Source organism: Lactuca virosa, chromosome 6 (assembly GCF_052849685.1).
Source record: "Lactuca virosa cultivar CGN04683 chromosome 6, Lactuca_virosa_CGN04683_v6, whole genome shotgun sequence".
Classification (NCBI taxonomy): domain Eukaryota; kingdom Viridiplantae; phylum Streptophyta; class Magnoliopsida; order Asterales; family Asteraceae; genus Lactuca; species Lactuca virosa.
Window position 1 is genome coordinate 211,219,579 of NC_136431.1, and position 24,213 is coordinate 211,243,791.

Consider the following 24,213-nt stretch of genomic DNA (forward strand, 5'->3'; position numbering starts at 1 on the left):
GTCTATTTTAGGAAAGTTGCCTAAAATGCTTTTATGTGCTAAATGTTATATGTTTGCCATATATGATATTATTTGTTCGGATCTATGGTTTGTTGCCAACCGGATCTGGAGACCTTATGTGTTTAGGATACTAAGTGTATGACGACGGTATTAGATATAACATGTAAACATTTCAGAGTGATAAGGATGATTTGATTATCTATCGTGATTGAGGATATAAATTCACCTTGTTCGGCGTATAGATCAACAATGGCAAGAACAAGAAGTGGCGTTGGAAACACATACGAAAACAGGAATCAACGGCCTCAACCACCAGTGATTGAGCAAATACCTGTTGTAGCAGCAGCCCCCGAGCCAATGACAATGGCTGGTGTACAATTGATGATTCAGACGATGTTGGATCCTCAGATGGAAGAAACTAGACGTCTGCTTCAGCAGAATCGTGAAGAACCTTCGATGCCGATTGTGCAACCCGAATTAAGTGAAGGGCAGTCAGAAGGAGGAAACTTCAGTGGGACTGTGTGACATCCCCAATTTCACGGCCAGAAAAGACCGGTTTGTTTATGCCTTATTTTAAAATCAGAGTAATCGTTTAAAGAAAACCGTTGCGAATTTGTCCCAAAACAAAATATAATAAATATTTATCAAAGCATTTCTTAAAGAAATGTATTTTCGTTTTATTACAAAACTCGGGATGTCCACTTCGATACAGACCAAAAGCATAAACAGAACATACATTTATTTACACTAGTGATTTACATCTCCTTTAATCTCTCAGTGCAAACCAGCTTCGTACCGACACCTGTGATACAAATAAACTGAGTGGGTCAGGCTTGGGAGCCTGGTGATCATATAGGGTTTTCAACCCACAATAATGTAATTATTATTAATTTCAATCATCAAAAAATCAACCCAATTATCCATCCCCATTATCTTCTTTAATCTTAAGGATCTACCCTACGAATCAACTATTCCTCGTTCATTTATTCCTAAGGATTAGACACGAAGTCACATCGTCACCAGGGTTTATACAACATGTGCTAAATCCATGGCTCTCATTTATCGACAGTATTATTCACAGGATTCCACCTGCAATACGTGTCAATGGGTTTTTAGAGTACATCTGATGAACATATAGTTCACACACCTACAGGTTGCGAACCTGCTAGTGTTCCATGGACTGTCTAGAATAGTCCATGGTTGTCATCCATACTCTGCTGAATGACGGGGCCATCGCTTGTGTCATCGCTTGGTTCATCGCTTGGCTCATCGCTTCTCACCATATTTTACCACTCATATATCATCGCTCAACTTTCATTGCTCATCGCTTATCTCATCATTTTATCGCACATCAACTATCTACCCATGTTTTAACCCAACATATTTGTAGATAAAAAAATACATATACAGTTTAAAACTTGTATAAAACATTTATTCAACACTTATTTGAAATAAACCAATAATGTATAAACACATAGCACGTATTTTATAGAGAATACTTTGTATCTAAGTGTTGGAAGAAAGTGACTATACACTCACTTGATCAGAAGATGATCGGACAGCGCTACGGCTTGTAGAAGTAGTATTCTTCGGTGAAATCAGGAGATCTTCACAAAAACCGAGCTTCTCGCGGGCAGAGCTTCGGCTCGGAAATTTCACTTCTCGGGATCTTCGGGGCTTCGGGACTTACTTCGGGGCTCGGGAATGATACCAGGGCTTCGGGATAGTTCTTGCACGAAAAACGATGCAAAACGGGAGAGAGGGAAGAGAAAAGGAGCAAAAAGGCCGGCTGCCCTCGCACCCTTTATATAGGGCCTGAACCCTCGCATTACGCTGGGCGTAATGCTCAGCTACGCGGGGCGTAGTGCGAAAACGTCACTGCTTACGTATTCGGAGCACTCGAGTGTTGGGTCAGGTCCGAGTCGGTTCATGCATCAGGGTACACTGGGCGTAGTTCGGATCAGATCGATGACTCCCCCCCTCCTTCGGATAATATCCGAATTAATATTAAAATTAATATATTTTTAATTATTTATAAAACTTCCAAAATTCATATCTTCCTCATATGAACTCCGTTTTCGACGTTCTTTATATCTACGCGTAGGTGAGACTAAGCTCTACAACTTTCGTTTAGACTCCGTCGGCTGACTTTGAATTTATTTTTATTGTATTATTTTTAATACGTCGGGACAGGAAAACTTCGTCATAAAATCATAACTTCTCCATCCGACGTGTGTTTTCGTCTGTCTTTTCACTGTTGGACTACTATCGACGATATCTTCGATTCTCGTTTAGATTGTTTCGGCCAAATATCACTCGATCTCAAATTCGAGTTTCGGGCTGCATAGTGCTAAGCTGAAACTTAGAAAAATCATAACTTCCTCATACGAAGTCAGATTTAGACGTTCTTTTGATGTACGCTCTCGGTTTAACATATTCTACGACTTTCGTTTAGATTACTAAGGCTAGATATCGCTCTAACTTAAATTCATATTTTACGTCATACAGTGTCGTGCCGGTTCTGTCGCGAAACTTCGACAGATCATAACTTCTTCGTTATAACTCGGATTTCGACATTCTTTATATATTCGGAAACTTTGCGACATATACTACAACTTGGTTAAGATTAATCCTTCTAAATAATCTTTCTTCAAAAAGACATTTTTGATGCTTATCGTCTCTAAATTGACTAGCCTTGATCTACGGGCGTTATAATTATCCCCCCCTTAGGATGATTACGTCCCGGAATCATCAACGAAACAGGGCTTGCATAATGATTCCATACGTTATCTCTTCATCCTAGGTAATAACCGTAACTTCTATGTTTCCTCGAAAGAGTATCTAACTCTAGGGCTTCCTAACTGCAGACGATGCCCAATCTTGCATCTGCTTTTCGTATTATGTTGGACTTTCAATCGTAACCTTCGAGTTACAAAATAAGTCCTTATTGTGGACTCTTTCTTCTTCTTAGGATAAACACTTTCCTTTATCTATTGTAACAGACCGATGGGCCGTGCTCTAATGACCTCTCATCGCATGATGCAACGCTTAGACTCAGGTCTATTTTTTTTAGAGTTAAATTCCAGAATGGAATATACCTTCCTTCATATTCTAATGCGATATAATCACATTTTAACATGTAGCATTCCAGCTACAAACTTCATTAATAATGAGCGCGTTACCAATGATCGCATTGATTTCAATCTTCTGACTTCAGTCAAATGCTACATCGAACTCGGTTCTCAGAACCACGTAACAAACTCATCGTAGTCGGACTCAATTAGATATGACCACTAGGGTCAGAATAACAATCATCTGCTTAGTCGTTACCAAAACAATGGTAATGACATACATGAACAAAACGGAACCAGTTACTAGCTTCTTGGTAACCTTGTGACTTTCCCTGATCCAAGTGCGAGTCCTGTGCTTCCGGTAGTATAGGCCTCTACTACCATTCACACCTACTCATACTCGTCCCAAGTATTGTTTCACAGTTTCCAAGTCACCATACAAGAATTTCACAATCATTCAACACATCAGATAACAAAACCAGGGTTATATTAATTCTTGAAACTATTACACAAAAGTTCAAGTTCACCCTATACTATGCCTATAATAGGCTACACCATAAGTTACTATTTACATTGTTACTTCATAATTTGATCTTTGGATATGAAATCCTTATTCCTGATTCCTCGCGTTATTGTCTGCTTCGTCGAGGATCATGTGGAATGCCCTTGGCGTTGGTGGTGCATTCGACATTGGTGCTTTGTTTTTATTTGGGCAGTCTTTAGGAATATGCCCCTCTTTGTTACATCCGAAACATACCTTCTTGTTGAATGTGCTCTCGTTGGCGTAATGCCCAGACTTCCCACACTTGAAACATATCACCTCTTCACAACATTTTCCCAAGTGTTTCTTCTTGCACCTATCGCACCATTTCGCTTCGTCTCCTCCCCCTTTTAAAGCAGACTTAAAGGGTTTACTTTTCTCGTTGGATCTCGAAGATTCCTCAAACTTTCTTTTCTCACCAACCTCTGCCCTTTCCAGACCCTTATCTCTTATCTGGGTCTCAACATTCTTAGCAACCCATATGGCGGCTTTCAGAGTGGTTGCTTGCTTGACTATTGGACCAAAGTCCGCTGGTAATCCGTGGGCAAACTTATTAACCTTAGAGAGTTCAGTTGGAACTAGGTATGGAATAAGCTTCATCTTTTCTGTGAAACTTGCAGCGTATTCAGTAACGCTCATTTTCCCCTTCTTCAAATTCTGAAACTCATTATTGTTTCCAGAAGGTCCTGCTCAGAGCAGTATTGAAATTTTAGTTGCACCACAAAGTCTTCCCAAGACATCTTGCTAACTTCTCCCTTGGGCATTGAATCGGCTAATAACTTCCACCAACTCAACACTCCAGATTTTTAATAGAGGGATCGCAAAAGCGGTCTTCTGCCTGTTGCTGCATTCGCAACTTTCAAACATTGTCTCCATTTCGGAGATCCAGTCCATAACTTGCACCGGTGTCGGGCTTCCAGATAGACACGGTGGTTTGGATGCCATAAAATCCTTGTATTTACATCGTCTTCCATCATTTCCTCCATCATGATTGTTTCGTCTAACTATCGGTGGGTTGGCTTGACCAACAGTCCCACTGAAGTTTCCTCCTTCCGACTGCCCTTCACTTAATTCGGGCTGCATAATCGGCATCGAAGATTCTTCACGGTTCTGCTGAAGCAGATGCCTAGTTTCTTCCATCTGACGATCCAACATCGTCTGAATCATCAATTGTACAGTAGCCATTGTCATTGGCTCCGGTGCATCAGCTACAACAGGTGCTTGCTCAATCACTAGTCGTTGAGGCTGTTGATTCCTGTTTTCGTTCGCGTTTCCAACTCCGCTTCTTGTTCTTGCCATTTTTGATCTATACACCGAATAAGGTGAATTTAGATCCTCATTTATGATAGATATTCAAATCATCCTTATCACTCCGAAACGTTTACATGCTAGTTCTAATATCGTAGTCGTACGCTTAGAATTCTAAACACATATGGTTTCCAGATCCGGTCGGCAACAGACCATAGATCCAAACAAATAATATCATATATGGCAAACATATAAAATTTAGCACATAAAAGCATTTTAGGCATCTTTCCTAAAATAAACTAGTGCTCGTATCTAAAATATAACAAACACTCATCTCACAATATTCACTTAGAATTCTAAGTTTAAGTCTAGAAATTTCCTACAAATTCCTAGTTTGCTTAAACTAATGCTCTAATACCAACTGTGACATCCCCAATTTCACGGCCAGAAAAGACCGGTTTGTTTATGCTTTATTTTAAAATCAGAGTAATCGTTTAAAGAAAACCGTTGCGGAATTTGTCCCAAAACAAAATATAATAAATATTTATCAAAGCATTTCTTAAAGAAATGTATTTTCGTTTTATTACAAAACTCGGGATGTCCACTTCGATACAGACCAAAAGCATAAACAGAACATACATTTATTTACACTAGTGATTTACATCTCCTTTAATCTCTCAGTGCAAACCAGCTTCGTACCGACACCTGTGATACAAATAAACTGAGTGGGTCAGGCTTGAGAGCCTGGTGAGCATATAGGGTTTTCAACCCACAATCATATAATTATTATTAATTTCAATCATCAAACAATCAACCAAATTATCCATCCCCATTAGCTTCTTTAATCTTAAGGATCTACCCTAAGAATCAACTATTCCTCGTTCATTTATTCCTAAGGATTATCCTAAGGATTAGACACGAAGTCACATCGTCACCAGGGTTTATACAACATGTGCTAAATCCATAGCTCTCATTTATTGACAGTATTATTCACAGGAATCCACCTGCAATACGTGTCAATGGGTTTTTAGAGTACATCTGATGAACATATAGTTCACACACCTACAGGTTGCGAACCTGCTAGTGTTCCATGGACTGTCTAGAATAGTCCATGGTTATCATCCATACTCTGCTGAATGACGGGGCCATCGCTTGGATCATCGATTGGTTCATCGCTTGGCTCATCGCTTCTCACCATATTTTACCACTCATATATCATCGCTCAACATTCATTGCTCACCGCTTATCTCATCATTTTATCGCACATCAACTATCTACCCATGTTTTAACCCAACATATTTGTAGATAAAAAAATACATATACAGTTTAAAACTTGTATAATACATTTATTCAACACTTATTTGAAATAAACCAATAATGTATAAACACATAGCACGTATTTTATAGAGAATACTTTGTATCTATGTGTTGTAAGAAAGTGACTATACACTCACTTGATCAGAAGATGATCGGACAGCGCTACGGCTTGTAGAAGTAGTATTCTTCGGTGAAACCGGGAGATCTTCACAAAAACCGGGGCTTCTCGCAGGCAGAGCTTCGGCTCGGAAATTTCACTTCTCGGGATCTTCGGGGCTTCGGGACTTGCTTCGGGGCTCAGGAATGATACCGGGGCTTCGGGATAGTTCTTGCACGAAAAACGATGCAAAACGGGAGAGAGAGAAGAGAAAAGGAGCAAAAAGGCCGGCTGCCCTCGCACACTTTATATATGGCATGAACCCTCGCATTACGCTGGGCGTAATGCTCAACTACGCGGGGCGTAGTGCGAAAACGTCACTGCTTACGTATTCGGAGCACTCGAGTGTTGGGTCAGGTCCAAGTCGGTTCATGCATTAGGGTACGCTGGGCGTACTCAACTACGTTGGGCGTAGTTCGGATCAGATCGATGACTCGCCCCTCCTTTGGATAATATCCGAATTAATATTAAAATTAATATATTTTTAATTATTTATAAAACTTCCGAAATTCATATCTTCCTCATACTAACTCCGTATTCGACGTTCTTTATATCCACGCGTAGGTGAGACTAAGCTCTACAACTTTCGTTTAGACTCCGCCGGCTGACTTCGATTTATTTTTATTGTATTATTTTTAGTAGCCCGGGACATGAAAACTCCGTCATAAAATCATAACTTCTCCATCCGACGTCCGTTTTCGTCTGTCTTTTCACTGTTGGACTACTATCGATGAGATCTGCGATTCTCGTTTAGATTGTTTTGGCCAAATATCACTAGATCTCAAATTCGAGTTTCGGGCTGCATACTGCTAAGCTGAAACTTAGAAAAATCATAACTTCCTCATACGAAATCAGATTTAGACGTTCTTTTTATGTACGCTCTCGGTTTAACATATTCTATGACTTTCGTTTGGATTGCTAAGGCTAGATATCTCTCTAACTTAAATTCGTATTTTACGTCATACAGTGTCGTGCCGGTTCTGTCGCGAAACTTCGACAGATCATAAATTCTTCGTTATAACTCGGATTTCGGCATTCTTTATATATTCGGAAACTTTGCGACATATACTACAACTTGGTTAAGATTAATCCTTCTAAATAATCTTTCATCAAAAAGACATTTTTGATGCTTATCATCTCTAAATTGACTAGCCCTGATCTACGGGCGTTATAGACTGTTGGTCAAGCCAACCCACCGATTGTTAGACAAAATAATCGTGATGGAGGAAATGATGGAAGAGGATGTAAATAGAAGGATTTTATGGCATCTAATCCACCGTGTCTATCTGGAAGCCCGATGCCGGTGCAAGTTATGGACCGGATCTCCGAAATGGAGACAATGTTTGAAAGTTGCGAATGCAGCAACAGGCAGAAGACCGCTCTTGCGATCCCTTTGTTAAAATCTGGTGTGTTGAGTTGGTGGAAGCTGTTAGCTGACTCTATGCCCAAGGGAGAAGCGAGCAAAATGTCTTGGGAAGACTTTGTGGTTGAACTCAAATTGTAATACTGCTCTGAGCAGGACCTTCTGGAAATCAATAATGAGTTTCAGAATTTGAAGAAGGGAAAAATGAGCGTTACTGAATACGCTGCAAGTTTCACAGAAAAGATGAAGCTTATCCCATACCTAGTTCCAACAGAACTCTCAAAGGTCAATAAGTTTTCCCTCGGACTACCAGCGGACTTTGGTCTAATGGTTAAGCAAGCAACCACATTGAAAGCCGCCATCTGGGCTGCTAGAAATGTTGAGACTCAGATCAGGGAGAAGGGTCTGGAGAGATCAGAGGTTGGTGAGAAGAGGAAGTTTGATGGGCCTTCAGGGTCCAACAAGAAAAATAAATTCTCGAAATCTGGTTCGAGAGGAGGAGGAGGATGCGAGGCGAAATGGTGCGACAAATGCAAGAAGAAGCATCTTGAGAAATGTGGCGGGGAAGCCACATGCTTCAAATGTGGAAAGCCAGGGCACTATGCCAACGAACGCACCCTTACCAAGAAAGTTTGTTATGGGTGTGGTGAGGAGGGGCACATCTCGAGGGATTGTCCGAAAAAGAAGGAAGCAGCAAGACCCAACATTCCACCAAAGCCGAAGGCGAGAGCCTTTCAGATGACACTGGAAGCTGCTAAAGAGGAAGCTGATGTCGCTTCAGGTACCTTTCTCGTAAACGAATTGCCTGCCCAAATTTTATTTGATTATGGAGCCAACTACTGCTTTATTTCGCATGAATTTGGTAGAAAACTAGCTTTGCCTGTCGATAGACTAGATAATGCTTTATTAGTCGAAGTTGCTAGTTGCAAGTTTGTACCTGCTAGCCATCGTATGAAAAACATCTTAATTGATTTGAATGGGAATAAGTTCCACGAGGAATTATTGCCTATTGAGCTAAATGGTTTCGACATCGTGCTGGGAATGGATTGGCTTAGCGCCAATGATGCCGAAATATTATGCCGGAAGAAGATAGTAAAAGTAAACCCGCCAGGGAAGGAGTCATTTATGGTGTATGGGGACAAACGCATGGTAAATTCTGGAAGCATTTCGCTAATGAAAGCCAGAAAGTGTTTGGCCAAAGGATGTACATCATATTTGGCATTCGTGATCGATGCTAAGAAGGAGAAAAAAGAGATGCAGAGCATTCCTATCGCGTGTGAGTATCCGGAAGTATTTCACGAAGATCTTCCCGGATTACCGCCTGATAGAAAAGTGGAGTTCAGAATAGACTTGTTACTAGGAGCGACGCCAATAGCAAAATCACCTTATCGATTAGCACCAACGGAGATGAAGGAGCTGATGATTCAACTTCAGGAGTTATTGGACAAGGGTTTCATAAGACCTAGTTCATCACCCTGGGGAGCTCCGGTGTTATTCGTGAAAAAGAAAGACGGGAGTATGAGAATGTGCATTGATGTGACAACCCGGAACTTCTATCATGTACACTTAGTCAATTCAATCAATGTTCAACTTGTTTTGTTGATTTCTGGTACTGTTTAAGGGTTCATTTAAGTGTTCTAAGCTTGATTTTGAACAAGGTTGAGTTTAGGAATGAGTCAGAGCGTTGTTTAATGAGAAAATCGGGCCATACACACCTCTAGGAGGAGTGTACGGCCGTACACAAGGGTGTGCGGCCGCACGCCCACCCCTTGGCCACACACTCACTTTTTGGCAACACTCTCTCCCCTATATAAAGGGTAAACTATTTTCCCCTTCATTCTTTCCACTCCTTGGCAGCACACTACTCTATTCTCTAAAGTTCTCCAACTTTGAACACTCCAAAGCTTCAAGAATGTGAGTACTTCTTTCTCTAGCTTACAATCCATGAAAGACCACTCTATCTAAACCTTAAGTGTACAAAAATCGACACGTTCTTTGTGTTTGGAAGTGAGTGTGGCCGCATACCCTCTTAAGGTGGCCGTACACTCTTAAAACACCCTCCAAAGTGAGAGTTTGACTTCCATAACTCGAGATAGACATGACCCTAGCCTGGTTGCACCTTGGAATTGGCATTTTGGACATGATTGTGTAGGATGTACGACCGCACACACCTGTGTACGACCGCACACACCCTTGTGCGGCAGCATACCCAAGTCTGCGACCACACACCCAAGTCTGCGACCACACACCCAAGTGTGAGACCACACACTCCCCTGTGCGACCACACACCCATTCTAGGACCGTAAACTCATTTCTAAGACCCTAAACTCGTACTAGAACTTATGTATGGACATTGAATCACCTCAAAGACACTTGCCAACATGAGTGTATGGCCGCACACCCATTAGGCCGCACACCCACGTCCGTACACACCTTTAAGGTGGCCATACACTCCCCTCATGCAGTCCTACAAGGTCCTAACACTTAGTGCAATTTGTTCCAAGTCTCTAGAGTGGTTTTCCATCACATTTAGTGGTGAAATACCGTCATTTGACTCTTTTATGTGTCATTACGTGTTAATTAGGATCAAATTGTGTTCAAGGATTCACTTGAACGTCCAGTTTTCCGTATCGATCCTTCAATCAAACCACTTACCCGAGGTGAGTTCATACCCCTACATTTTCCGTGTTTTTAATGTTTTCAGGGGGGAATACAATCCAAACTCAATGTATTTTATCAAGTTTTAAACTTATTAATACAGTCCAACGATTTCCACGTTTAATAACATACTCGTATATTTTATCCCTGTTGTAATATGTTGAGCATAAGGGAAACTGTTATTTTGGAAATCTAACAACATAGCTTTCAAAAAGGTTTTACAAAGCATTTTCCATAACAACTCTAATAAACTATAAAGGGTATAGTTTAGGATAACCCTCTAGACAGTTTCTACCAAATTAGATTTCATGAATGAACATATATAAACTATGTCAGATTTAGTTTATGTTTTCTCAGAAGTATAAAGTACATTTATTCAAGGATAATTACTGTTTTATACTGTTTCCCGCTAGTAAACTAGATTATACCGAATTGTGAGGCACTACTTCAACACTGTACCCTTAGGTGTACAGGGATAAATCCTTTTAGTATAACCAGAGTCTCCTTGAGGGAGAGCGTGAGATTTGAGAATAGATCTATTCGGGACTGACAATCCCACACCTGAACTGCTAGCTACAGTTAGGCGGGCACGCCTGGGTGAACAAATGTCATTTAGCTTAACGCCTGAAGAACGTTATAAAGGTCTCTAGGTCATATCAAGTATGGTTATACGACTCGCAAAATAAGTATAAACTAACTTTGGTTTACGGACTCTACACTTCATTTGTTTTATTTTGAGAATAAAAATACCTTCATATACACACTGATATAAATCAGGGATTTCTAAACTTACATCTCTACCTCTAGGACGGATAACTTGTTTTTAGGAAAAATATGGGATTTTTCGAGGATAACACTAGCATTTCTAAAACTGATGATTTATCTTCTACTAATAGATAATCTTCAAACACTACCTTTCATAAGAAAATATAGGATTTTCTTGAGGAACACTTTTCAAAAGAATTCAAAGAACATTTTTCTACAAAAACTAAATGCTTATGAGCCTTATGTTTATATTTTGCCTACTATTTGATGTAACTCAAACAAGTTTCAAACTGATGTAACCATTTTCACATATGTATCCACTATATTGGTTGTGTTGCTATGTTTCCTATTATTCATTGGTTGTGATGCTAAACATGACGTTCTCCACCCCAAAATGTTTCCGCCATTCTGGTTTCGGGGTGTGACAATTGACTACAAAGAGCTGAATAAGGCAACGATAAAGAATAGATATCCATTGTCGATGATTGATGACCTGTGCGATTAGCTGCAAGGCTCAAGTTATTTTTCAAAGATCGACCTAAGGTCAGGATATCATCAGCTGAAGGTGAGAGAGCAAGATATCGAGAAGACTGCATTCAGAACACGATATAGACACTACGAGTTCTTGGTTATGTCATTTGGACTAACCAATGCTCCCGCATCATTCATGGATTTAATGAACAGGGTTTGTAATACGTTCCTTGATAAATATGTGATAGTGTTCATAGATGACATTCTGATTTACTCAAAAAGCCAAGAGGAGCATGGCAGATACTTGCGAGAAGTGTTAGAAGTCTTGAAGAAGGAGAAGCTGTATGCCAAGTTCTCCAAATGTGATTTTTGGATTCAAGAAGTCCAATTCTTGGGTCACATGGTCAACCAAGAAAGAATAATGGTTGATCCAGCAAAGATTGAAGCTGTGATGAAGTGGGAACAACCAAAAAGTCCCACGGAGATCCGAAGCTTTTTGGGATTAGCTGGATATTACCGAAGGTTTATCCAAGGCTTTTCTTCGATTGCTACTCCATTAACACCTTGACTCACAAAGGAGCTACTTATGCTTGGAGTGATAAGCACAAAGAAGCATTCGAGTTGCTAAAGAAGAAGCTATGTGAAGCACCGATTCTTTGTCTACCCGATGGAGTTGAAGACTTCGCTATCTATAGCGATGCGTTTGGTGTTGGGTTCGGTTGTGTTTTGACCCAAAGAGAAAAGGTGATAGCATATGCGTCTCGACAGCTGAAAGAGCATGAAAATAACTACCCCACTCATGATTTGGAGTTGGCAGCGGTAGTATTTTCTCTAAAAATATGGAGGAATTACCTAATTGGCTCGAAGTGCAAACTTTTCACTGATCATAAGAGTCTCCAATATCTCTTTAATCAGAAAGAATTGAATATGAGGCAAAGACGCTAGCTAGAATTACTTAAGGACTACGACTGTGAGATACTTTACCACCCCGGTAAAGCCAATGTTGTTGCTGATGCTCTCAGTCGGAAAGTCAATCTTAAAAGAAAAAGGCCAAGAGCGTTGAGAATAGAAGTTGTCTCAACAATTATGGAGAGTATAAAGAAAGCTCAAGAAGATGCTTTATAAAAGAATGACCGAAAGGAGGAACGTTTGGGAAAAACGTTAGTATTCGGTACAAACAGTCACGGACTGAAGGTATTCCAAGATCGTATTTGGGTACCTAAGACAAGAGGAATAAGAGATCTTCTGATGGAAGAAGCTCACAAAACCATGTACTCAATTCATCCCGGTAGCACTAAAATGTATAGGGACCTAAAACCCTATTACGGGTGGCCGACGATGAAGCTTGATATTGCAAAGTACGTGGCAGAGTGTATGACCTGTGCAAGAGTCAAGGCACAACATCAGAAACCATACGGGAGTTTAGAACCTTTACCTGTGCCTATGGGTAAGTGGGAAGACATCACTATGGATTTTGTTACTAAACTGCCCAGAACAAAGAATGGTCACGACATGAATTGGGTGTTCGTTGATCGCTTCACTAAGAGTGCGCATTTCATAGCATCCAATGAGAAATGGTCTATGGATAAGCTTGCGAATTCTTACGTGAAGGAAATTGTGAGGCTTCACGGTGTTCCGTTAACGATTGTGTCAGATCGTGACAGCCGTTTCACCTCGCGATTTTGGAAAAGTCTACAAGAGGAATTGGGTACCAAGTTCTGTTTGAGTACAACTTACCATCCACAGACTGATGGTCAGAGCGAACGAATGATACAAACACTTGAAGAGATGTTGAGAGCATGTACCCTGGAATTCCAAGGTAACTGGGATGAACACTTACCTTTGGTAGAATTTTCCTACAATAATAGTTTCCACTCGAGCAAAAAGATGGCACCTTATCAAGCTTTGTACGGGAAGAAGTGTCATACTCCGTCTTGTTGGCTTGAGGCTGGGGAAAAGCAGTTTATGGGACCGGAGATAGTCCATTAAACTGCTGAAAAGTTGAAAAAAATTAAGGAGAGAATGTTAGCAGCTCAAGATCGTCAAAAGAGCTATGCTGACAAGAAAAGACGACCGATGACTTTTGAAGTTGGAGATTCGGTTTTGCTTAAAGTCTCGCCGTGGAAGGGACTTATAAGGTTTGGAAAAAGGGGAAAGTTAAGTCTAAGGTTTATTGGACCGTTTAAAGTTCTTCAGAGGATTGGGAACCAAGCTTACAAGCTCGAATTACCTGAAGAACTGAATGGAATTCATAACACTTTCCATGTGTGTTATTTAAGGAAGTTCACGGGAGAAGTTCCCGACATAATTCCAATTTCTGAGTTAAGAATTGATGAAAACAAAAGGTTAATTGAACAACCAGAGGCAATCGTTGACCGAAAGACTAAGAAGTTGCAGCACAAGATGGTCGAATTAGTGCTTCTCTGTTGGAAACATACGAATGGGCCAAATCTCACCTGGGAGACGGAGAGTGACATGATGAGTCGCTATCCGCATTTGTTTGTTGATGTGTGATTCCGGGGACGGAATCATTCTAAGGTGGAGAGAATTGTAACGCCCGTGTTTCTAGGCTAGGCATTAATGATGATGTAACAGTCTTGGTTAACCTTTGTAACTCATTTTGAAATAATAAGAATGTATTATTTGAGTATTATGTGATTTATGCCTAATTGTTGTGACTTAATTGAATTAAGGATAACTTAAGCGTTAAAAATAAAATGTTAGATAAACCCGATATCGATACATGAAGTTGTAGTGGTCGTGGCAAGGTTTCTGAATATATAAAGAATGCCGAAATCCGAGTTATAACGAAGAAGTTATGACCTGTCGAAGTTTCGCGACAGAACCGGCACGACGTTGAATGACGTAAAATATGAATTTAAGATAGAGCGATATTTAGCCTTAGTGATCTAAACGAAAGTCGTAGAATAAGTTAAACCGAGAGTGTGCATAAGAAAAACGTCTAAATCTGACTTCGTATGAGGAAGTAATGATTTTTCTAAGTTTCAGCTTAGCAGTATGCAGCCCGAAGTTCGATTTTGAGATTGAGTGATTTTTCGCCGAAACAATCTAAACGAGAATCGAAGATCTCATCGATAGTAGTCCAACGGAAGAAAGACAGAAGAAAACGGACGTCGGATGAAGAAGTCATGGATTTATAACGGAGTTTTCCTCTCCCGGCCTACTAAAAATAATATAATAAAAATAAATTCGAAATTAGCCAACAGAGTCTAAACGAGAGTTGTAGAGCATGATCTCACCTACGCATGGATATAAATAACGTTGAAAACGGAGCTCGTATGCGAAAGATATGAATTTCTGAAGTTCGGAACACAAAATTTGAGGCTGTGTCGGAGCTCACGACGTGAGCATAGTGTTCACGACGTGAGCAAGTGATAGACGTCTTCCAGAGCAAGTGGACGAGTGACGAACGCAGTAACATACTAGGCTCATGACGTGAGCATTGGAAACTCACGACGTGAATCCCGAATGATGGCCCTATAAATAGAAATCGAGGGTCAGCCGATTTAGGTTGCTCTATCTCTTCTCTCTCACTCCCGATACTTTCTCTAAGCCCTCTTTTAACCCCCCGAAGCCCCGGTATCATCTCGAGACCCGAAGCGAGTCCCGAAGCCCGAAGATCCCAAGAAGAAAAGAGTTTCCGATCCGAAGCTCTGCTTCGAGAAGCCCGGTGTGTGAAGATATCCCGGTTTCATAGAAGAACTTCTACTATTAGAGCCGTAGTGCTGTCCGATCATCTTCTGATCAAGTGATTGTATATTCATTTTCTTCTAACACATAGATATGAAGTATTCTTTATAAAATACGTGCTATGTATTTATATATTATTTGTTTATTTGAACTAGTTGTTGAATGGATGTTTTGTACAGGTTCTAAGCTGTATATAAATGTATATATTTTATCTACTAATATGTTTGGTAGAACATGGGTAGACAGTTGGTGTGTGATAAAATAAAATGATGAGAGGCCTCGATGTTTTTGTTGATCTAGTCATCTAGCGGAGTATAGATGACGACCACGGACTCTTTCTAGACATTCCAGTGGAACGCTACCAGGCTCATAACCTGTAGGTGTTGTGAACGATGTGTTCACCAGTGTACTCTATCCCCCTCATGGTTGCCTTTAGGACATTTATTGTGGAGGAAACCCCTTTGCAGTATTGTCCGTCCCGATGAAAATCCTAGATTAGGTCCCTTGTAATCGTTGTTGTCATAGGGACGTAAAGTGAGGATAACGGGAATGGGTAATCGGGTTATTGTTGGTTGGTGAAAGTAAATATAATTATTTATTGTGGGTTGAAAACCCTATATGCTCACCAGGCTCCCAAGCCTGACCCACTCAGTTTTATTTGCATTACAGGTAGTGGCGCGAGAACAAAAGATGGATGAATCATCAAGTTATTTTGTTTATAGGCCAGTAGTTGCATATAACTGTTGTAAGGCTTATAATGTGCCATTTATGCTTTTGTGTCTGTATCGCAACATGAGATCCCGAGTTTTGTTATATATGAAAATACATTTCTTTAAGAAATGCTTTGATAAATTTTATCTTATCATATTTTGTTTTGGGAACAAATTCCGCAACCATTTTTAATCAAAGGATTTACTCTGAAATTTTATTTAAAAGCATAAATGAAACCGGTCTTTTCTGGCCGTGATTTTGGGGATGTTGATGGATTTTGAGCATTCTAACACTTCCTAAGTGTACATGCAACCCTAATAACCTTGGATCTATGTTTGTCTAATTATCATGCAAAGTTGAATTCCAAGGTTATATTCCTATCTAGCATACATGGGGAACAAATTTTAACTTGCATGAAAGATAGAATAACTTACCTTGTTGTTGCTTATGATCCTTGAAACCTTGTGAGCCTAGCACCCCAAGTGTGATGCCTCCAATGCTTCACACAACACCAAATGCTTTTGGAATGACTTTAGAGAGAATACACACTTCTAAAATCGGCCTAGCCCTCTTGTTTCTTATGTGTAGCCAATTTTGGTGGAGAATGAGTTTCTTATATAGTGTTGACACATCTAGGGTTACACCATGTAAACCCTAATGTGTCATGACTCTTCATTTCCATGACCCATGGGTTTGTAACTCCCATGGAGCATCCATGGAGCATCCTATGGGTGGAACCCAACTTGATAATTCATGGAGCCTCTTAGCCCACTATATAAGATATGGAAGATTTACATAATCTACCCATATATTTAATTAGTTATCTTTTGATCACTTAATTAATTCTAAATTAATTCTTGATCAAATTTATTAAATAATATTATTAGTATATTAGAACTTATAATATATTAATAAACCATAAGTGTTATTTCTCTCATTTTAGTTTATCCAATTGCATGGTGCCATGCAACCCAAATGGACCATGCCGGGTCGGGTCAAGTACATACCAGAAATAGTTATGGACTTAGACACCTTATCCAACAGTCTCCCACTTGGATAAGTCTAATAACTATAACTGCAATACTTCAGGAACCGATCGGCAATCGTAGCACTTTCAAGGTCTCTCGGAACTGAGAAGATGATGATACGCCATTTAAGATAAGTGATCATATAATCCTCTGTTCTAGATATCAGCCGAACAAATACATGGAACAATGTCTTACTTATTGTCCAACAGTTTGTTTCCCGATTTCCGATTTGTTTGACAAAGAACTTAATTGAACACATCAACTTAGTTCTGACCGGGCCCGGTACATAGGTCAAAACAAAATCATCGAGGGGCCCAGATATCAACTTCTAATCCAAGAAGGAACAGATAAACTTCGACTCATATGTTTGTTCTACCACTAATTGAATTATACACAAAAGCACGTTTTATAACATCGAGTTACCAATGCGTTAACGTACAATCAATGCATAACCAACTCATAAGTAACAAATCATATCTCTAGGTTTGAAGACTTATATGATATTACCGTCTCACGATCACTCGAGATAAATTCCATGAAGTGATTCCAGTGAGCGTGTGTTGAGTCCAATGCTCAGAACTTATGAGCACTCATGAGTGTTGTAGCCATGTCCAACAACTTAGACCTCTGCAACCAATCATGACAGTCTTGATTCATACCTACTTCCGACATATGACCGACTGTGGAGGTTCGAATAATATGATATACCAAACATAATTATTCTGGAAGTCAAAACATGCAAAAGAAATATAGTAAACGATCGACAAGAGATAGCAACACTTTACTCATAAATAAAACACCTTTTATTCATCATCTAATGTCAATTACACTTTACAAATTTCAAGGTTATCTAACTACTAAATCTAATATCATCCTTCAGCCCTATGCTCCGAGCATGCTGGAGATGCTTAACCCGAGTCAGTCCCTTCGTGAGGGGATCTGCTGGATTCTCATCCGATGATACCCTCTTTGCCACGAGGAGTCCTTCTTCTATTCGATGTCTGATGAAATGGTATTTTCTGTCGATGTGTCTGGATCTCCCGTGATCCCTTGGTTCCTTGGCTAAGGCAACTGCACTTTCACTATCACAGAAAATTTCCATTGGCTCTTTAATAGCTGGTACAACTCCAAGGTCTCCAATGAAGTTCTTCAGCCATATCGCCTCCTTTGCTGCCTCGTTAGCTGCTATATACTCTGATTCGCAAGTTGAATCAGCCACTGTCTCTTGCTTGGAACTCTTCCAAGAAATTGCTCCTCCGTTTAACGTAAAGACCCAGTCTGACTGAGAGCAGAAATTATCCCTATCAGTCTCAAAGCTAGCATCACTATACCCTACAACTCTCAAGTCTTCACTCCCACCGAGGGTAAGGACAAAGTCCTTAGTCCTCCGTAGGTACTTGAGGATATTCTTTACTGCAGTCCAGTGTGCCTTGCCAGGGTTCCCCTGATACCTGCTAACCATGCTCAAAGAAAAGGCTACATCAGGTCGAGTACACGTCATAGCATACATGATCGATCCTACAGCCGAAGCATAAGGTATTCGACTCATTTCTGCTATCTCAGCCTCAGTACTAGGGCTTTGTGTCTTACTCAATCTGGCGTTACTCTGGATGGGTAACTCTCCTTTCTTGGAGTCCTGCATGCCGAATCTCTTCAGCACCTTATCCAAGTAGGTACTCTGACTAAGTCCAATTAGTCTTTTACTCCGGTCTCTCAAGATCCTTATCCCTAGAATATAAGCAGCTTCTCCTAGGTCATTCTTAGAGAAACACTTCCCAAGCCAGGACTTAACTTCCTGCAGAGTTGGGATGTCATTTCCTATGAGTAGTATGTCATCCACATACAATACCAAAAAGCTAACTATATTCCCACTAGCCTTGACATATACACAAGATTCATCTTCACTCCTAGAAAAGCCAAATTCCTTGACTTTCTCATCAAAGCAAAGATTCCATCTGCGAGGTGCTTGCTTTAACCCATAAATGGATTTCTCAAGCTTACACACTCTATTAGGGTACTCTGTGTTGACAAAATCCTCTGGCTGACTCATGTAAACATCCTCAGCCAACTTTCCATTAAGGAAAGCGGTTTTGACATCCATTTGCCATATTTCATAGTCATGAAATGCAGCTATGGCTAACAGAACCCTAATAGACTTAATCTTGGCCACTGGAGAAAAGGTCTCATCATAATCAACTCCCGGAGTTTGTGAGAAACCCTTTGCAACCAGTCGTGCCTTATAAGTGTGTACATTACCATCCATGTCGGTCTTCTTCTTGAAGATCCATTTGCACCCTATAGTCTTACGACTTGGTACATTCTCAACCAAGTTCCAAACTTGATTGTCATACATGGACTGTATCTCGCTGTCCATTGCCTCTTTCCACTTGGCTGACTCAGGGCCTGCCATGGCTTCCGCGTAACTGTTAGGTTCATCCAGACCTATCAATGTCTCATCACTGATAAGTGTATCACCTTCCGCAGTAATATGGAATCCATAGTAATGCTCAGGTGCATTCCTAACCCTTGTGGAACGCCTCAGAGGTACAGACTTGTCAATTGGATCAACAGGAGTTTCCTCCTCAAGTTGAGTGCTAGGGTTTGAAGTTCCTTCACCACTTGACTCTTGAATTTTTTCAAGGTCAACTTGCCTCCCACTGTCTCCTTGGCTTATGAACTCTCTCTCTCGAAAGAAAGCCCTCCTAGCTACAAAGACCACATTCTCACTAGGTCTGTAGAAGAGGTAACCAAAGGATTTATGTGGGTAGCCGATGAAAATACACCTCTCACTTCGAGGTTCGAGCTTATCATGAGTCTCGCGTCTCACGAAAGCCTCGCAACCCCAAATCTTAATGTGGTCTAGTTTGGGTACTTTACCAGTCCACATCTCATGAGGAGTTTTGGCAACTTTCTTTGTGGGAACTAGATTAAGGATATGGGCGGCAGTCTCTAAGGCATACCCCCAAAATGAGATTGGTAGCGAAGCTCGACTCATCATGGAACGAACCATATCCAACAAGGTTCGATTACGCCTCTCAGCTACACCATTCAAATGCGGTGTCCTGGGAGGTGTCAATTGTGAGACAATCCCACATTCCCTAAGATAGTCGAGGAACTCTGAACTAAGATACTCACCACCTCGATCGGATCGAAGCATCTTAATGTTCTTGCCCAATTGATTCTCGACTTCCTGTTTAAACTCTTTAAACCTCTCAAAAGTCTCTGACTTATGCTTGATTAAGTAGACATATCCATATCTACTGTAATCATCAGTAAAAGTCAAATAATAACGATTAGCATCCCTTGTGGCATGTTTGAAGGCCCCACACACATCCGTGTGTATAAGATTGAACAAACCTTCACCCCTCTCATAAGAACCTGTGAAGGGTGACTTTGTCATTCTTCCAAGTAAGCATGATTCGCAACTGTCATCTGACTTTAGGTCAAATGACTTCAATACTCCATCCTTTTGGAGTTGGCCTATGCGTTTCTTGCTTATATGTCCAAGACGATAATGCCATAATGATGCTTTATCCAAGTTATTATCATTAACAGAATCAATACACAATACATTATTTCCTAAGTTATCAACCACATATACAGTTTCATACACACCATCACAAGGTAATGCTTTAAAATAAAGAACATTATTAAAGAAAGCATTAATCGAACCAACTTCATTATCAAATGAAAAGGTGAAACCTTGTTTATACAATGCATGAAAGGAAATAATATTTCTTGCCATTTCTGGCGAATAACAACATTTATTCAAATCTAAACTAAAACCACTACTTAGCGATAAAGTATAAACTCCAATCTTGGTGACAGGTAAAGCTTTCCTATTACCCATGATTAAGTTTATTCTTCCATGCTCCACATTCTCACTTCTTCTTAGTCCCTGCAAATCAGAACAGATATGAATACCACAACCGGTATCAAGGACCCAAGAGTTAGAATGGGGTGAGTTATTAGATAAGATAGTGTAAATACCTGCATGGTTGGGTTTAACTTTCCCATCCTTCACATCTTGCTGGTACTTTGGCCAGTTCCGCTTCCAATGTGACTTTTCATGGCAATAGAAGCATTCAGCCTCTTTAGGGTCAGAAGAAGGAGTGACAAAACCTTTCTTGGTTCCACTTGAAGAAGAGCCATCAAGGGTCCTAGCCTTGGTACCCTTCGAAGAGCTCTTCCTCTTCTTCCCTCTACCTTTGCCAATTGCCAAAACCGGGGCGGAGTTTGGAGTAGGAGTGTTAACAACCGACTTACCCTTAAGACCCGTTTCTGCGGTCTTGAGGAGTCCCTGAAGTTTGCTGAGTGTGACCTCTTCCTTATTCATGTGATATGTCATGCAGAATTGATCATAGCACGATGGTAAGGAGTGCAAAATGATATCTATTGCAAGCTCCTCAAGGAAGTTCACATTAAGCTTCAGCAACCGATCCACATACCTTTGCATTTTCTGCATGTGGCTCGTGACGGATTCCCCGTCCTTCATCATGGTTGTTATGATAGAGCATATGATTTCATACCTCTCTCGTCGTGCAATTTGATGGTATCTTTCCATCAGATCTTGGTGCATTTCAAAAGGGTAGAAGTCCTCATAGGACTTTTGGAGTTCCGCTGTCATGGTGGCCAACATGATGCATGCCACTTTTGTAGCATCCCTTTCATGTGCCCGGAAGTCAGCGATCTCCTGGGGAGTTGCAGTGGTCTCATCAATATCCTTAAGCTCCTTGTCAAGGACATATTCTTTGTCCTCGTAGCGGGTAATCATCCTGATGTTTCTGATCCATTCATTGAAGTTGGATCCATCAAAAGTGACTTTCCCATACAAGTTCATAAGGGTAAAGGAGCCATTAGGATTAGAGCCAGAAGCAGCATTGTTTGAAGACATCTGAAAGAAGAGAACAAGATTAGTTTAGATATTAAGAGAGTCCTTAATAAAACACCCAAATGTAATATTAAGGCTAGGATCCAATCACAATATATTATAACTTAGAAGAGGTATGCCGTAATCCAAACTATAACATATTTGAAAGGTAGGTGAATGACGATCACCAATTTCCACCATGAAAAACGAAATATAAATATTAGGTTTTTAATTGGTTCTTAGAAATTCCTAGATTCTTTTGAGATTCAATGAACTTTTCAAAGGCATGTTTCAATCTCGAGTGTGCCCTCCAAGTTTTGTGACTGGGATACCAAGGATCACAAAACGAGGTGTGAAGTAACCATGCAAATCACTTGGTACCCTCAAGGTTTATCACTCAATCGATGTGCCGGTAAACCACACACGCTCCACCGATGCTATGGTAAACCTTAAGTCACCCTTTACCTACCTTGTTAAGTCCAAGTTAGTGTGTCGGTTAACCACACACGCTCCACCAACGACTTAAACAAAGTGTAAAGTGTAATTTCATGGATTAGCACCTTATTCACATTTTCCTAAAGTAACTAAGATTGGGAATTTAATAAAAGCATTTAGTTACTTTATAATATTCATCATACTTTTAATGAGAATTTATAAGTCCTTGTCTTACCCGTTCGGCTAACGACCCTCCACCGATCAAGGAAGCGGTGGGTGAGAGTGGACACCCATTAAGTTGCCATTTTATAGGCAACAACCTTATACCCCCCTTATAGACCGGCTTCATGAATGAGGCGTACTAGCGGTAAGACGACTTGACGTTATACATATATATATATATATATATATATATATATATATTAGTAACTTATAATATTATAAAGTATAAGGGTTGAATTTTAACTTTTAAAATTCTAAGGGTTGGAACTAAAGTTTTAATCAAGACTTTACATGTTCCAAAACTTGAGGGCAAGTTTTGTAAACTTCCAAAACTTTTCATTTCTTATAACTTATGAATTAATTGAGTAATAAAAATGAAGACTCTTCATTTTTATAACTCTTGTGTTCTTTTAATGGCTTTAATAAAAGTGAGACTTTTGGTTTTCCATAACTTGAGGACAAGTTATGGACTCCATTAAAACACATTATGATCATGAATTAAACTACCATGAAGGTTACAAACAATTCCTATGATCATCTAATCTTCATAAGTTCAAGAACATGAATATGAACACTTTCAAGAATCAAAAATTACACTTAAAAAAAACTTGTAATTTTAATAATTGCCATTGTAAATGGATTAGCATAAACATTACACCATCTAAAACAAGCTTTAAAACATCAAAACAGTTTAGGGTAATGTTTCTAGTCCATTTCCAGCAACAAATGTGCAAACTTTCATACGAGCAGAAAACAGAAAAATGATTTTTTTTCAAGCTGTTTGCACAGAAAAAAAAAAAAAACAACAAACGAACCTGGCTCTGATACCACTGATGGGTTTTGAGCATTCTAACACTTCCTAAGTGTACATGCAACCCTAATAACCTTGGATCTATGTTTGTCTAATTATCATGCAAAGTTGAATTCCAAGGTTATATTCCTATCTAGTATACATGGGGAACAAATTTTAACTTGCATGAAAGATAGAATAACTTACCTTGTTGTTGCTTATGATCCTTGAAACCTTGTGAGCCTAGCACCCCAAGTGTGATGCCTCAAATGCTTCACACAACACCAAATGCTTTTGGAATGACTTTAGAGAGAATACACACTTCTAAAATCGGCCTAGCCCTCTTGTTTCTTATGTGTAGCCAATTTTGGTGGAGAATGGGTTTCTTATATAGTGTTGACACATCTAGGGTTACACCATGTAAACCCTAATGTGTCATGACTCTTCATTTCCATGACCCATGGGTTTGTAACTCCCATGGAGCATCCATGGAGCATCCTATGGGTGGAACCCAACTTGATAATCCATGGATCCTCTTAGCCCACTATATAAGATATGGAAGATTTACATAATCTACCCATATATTTAATTAGTTATCTTTTGATCACTTAATTAATTCTAAATTAATTCTTGATCAAACTAATTAAATAATATTATTAATATATTAGAACTTATAATATATTAATAAACCATAAGTGTTATTTCTCTCATTTTAGTTTATCCAATTGCATGGTGCCATGCAACCCAAATGGACCATGCCGGGTCGGGTCAAGTACATACCAGAAATAGTTATGGACTTAGACACCTTATCCAATAGATGTCACATTTAATATTCATCAAGATTGATTTTATTTA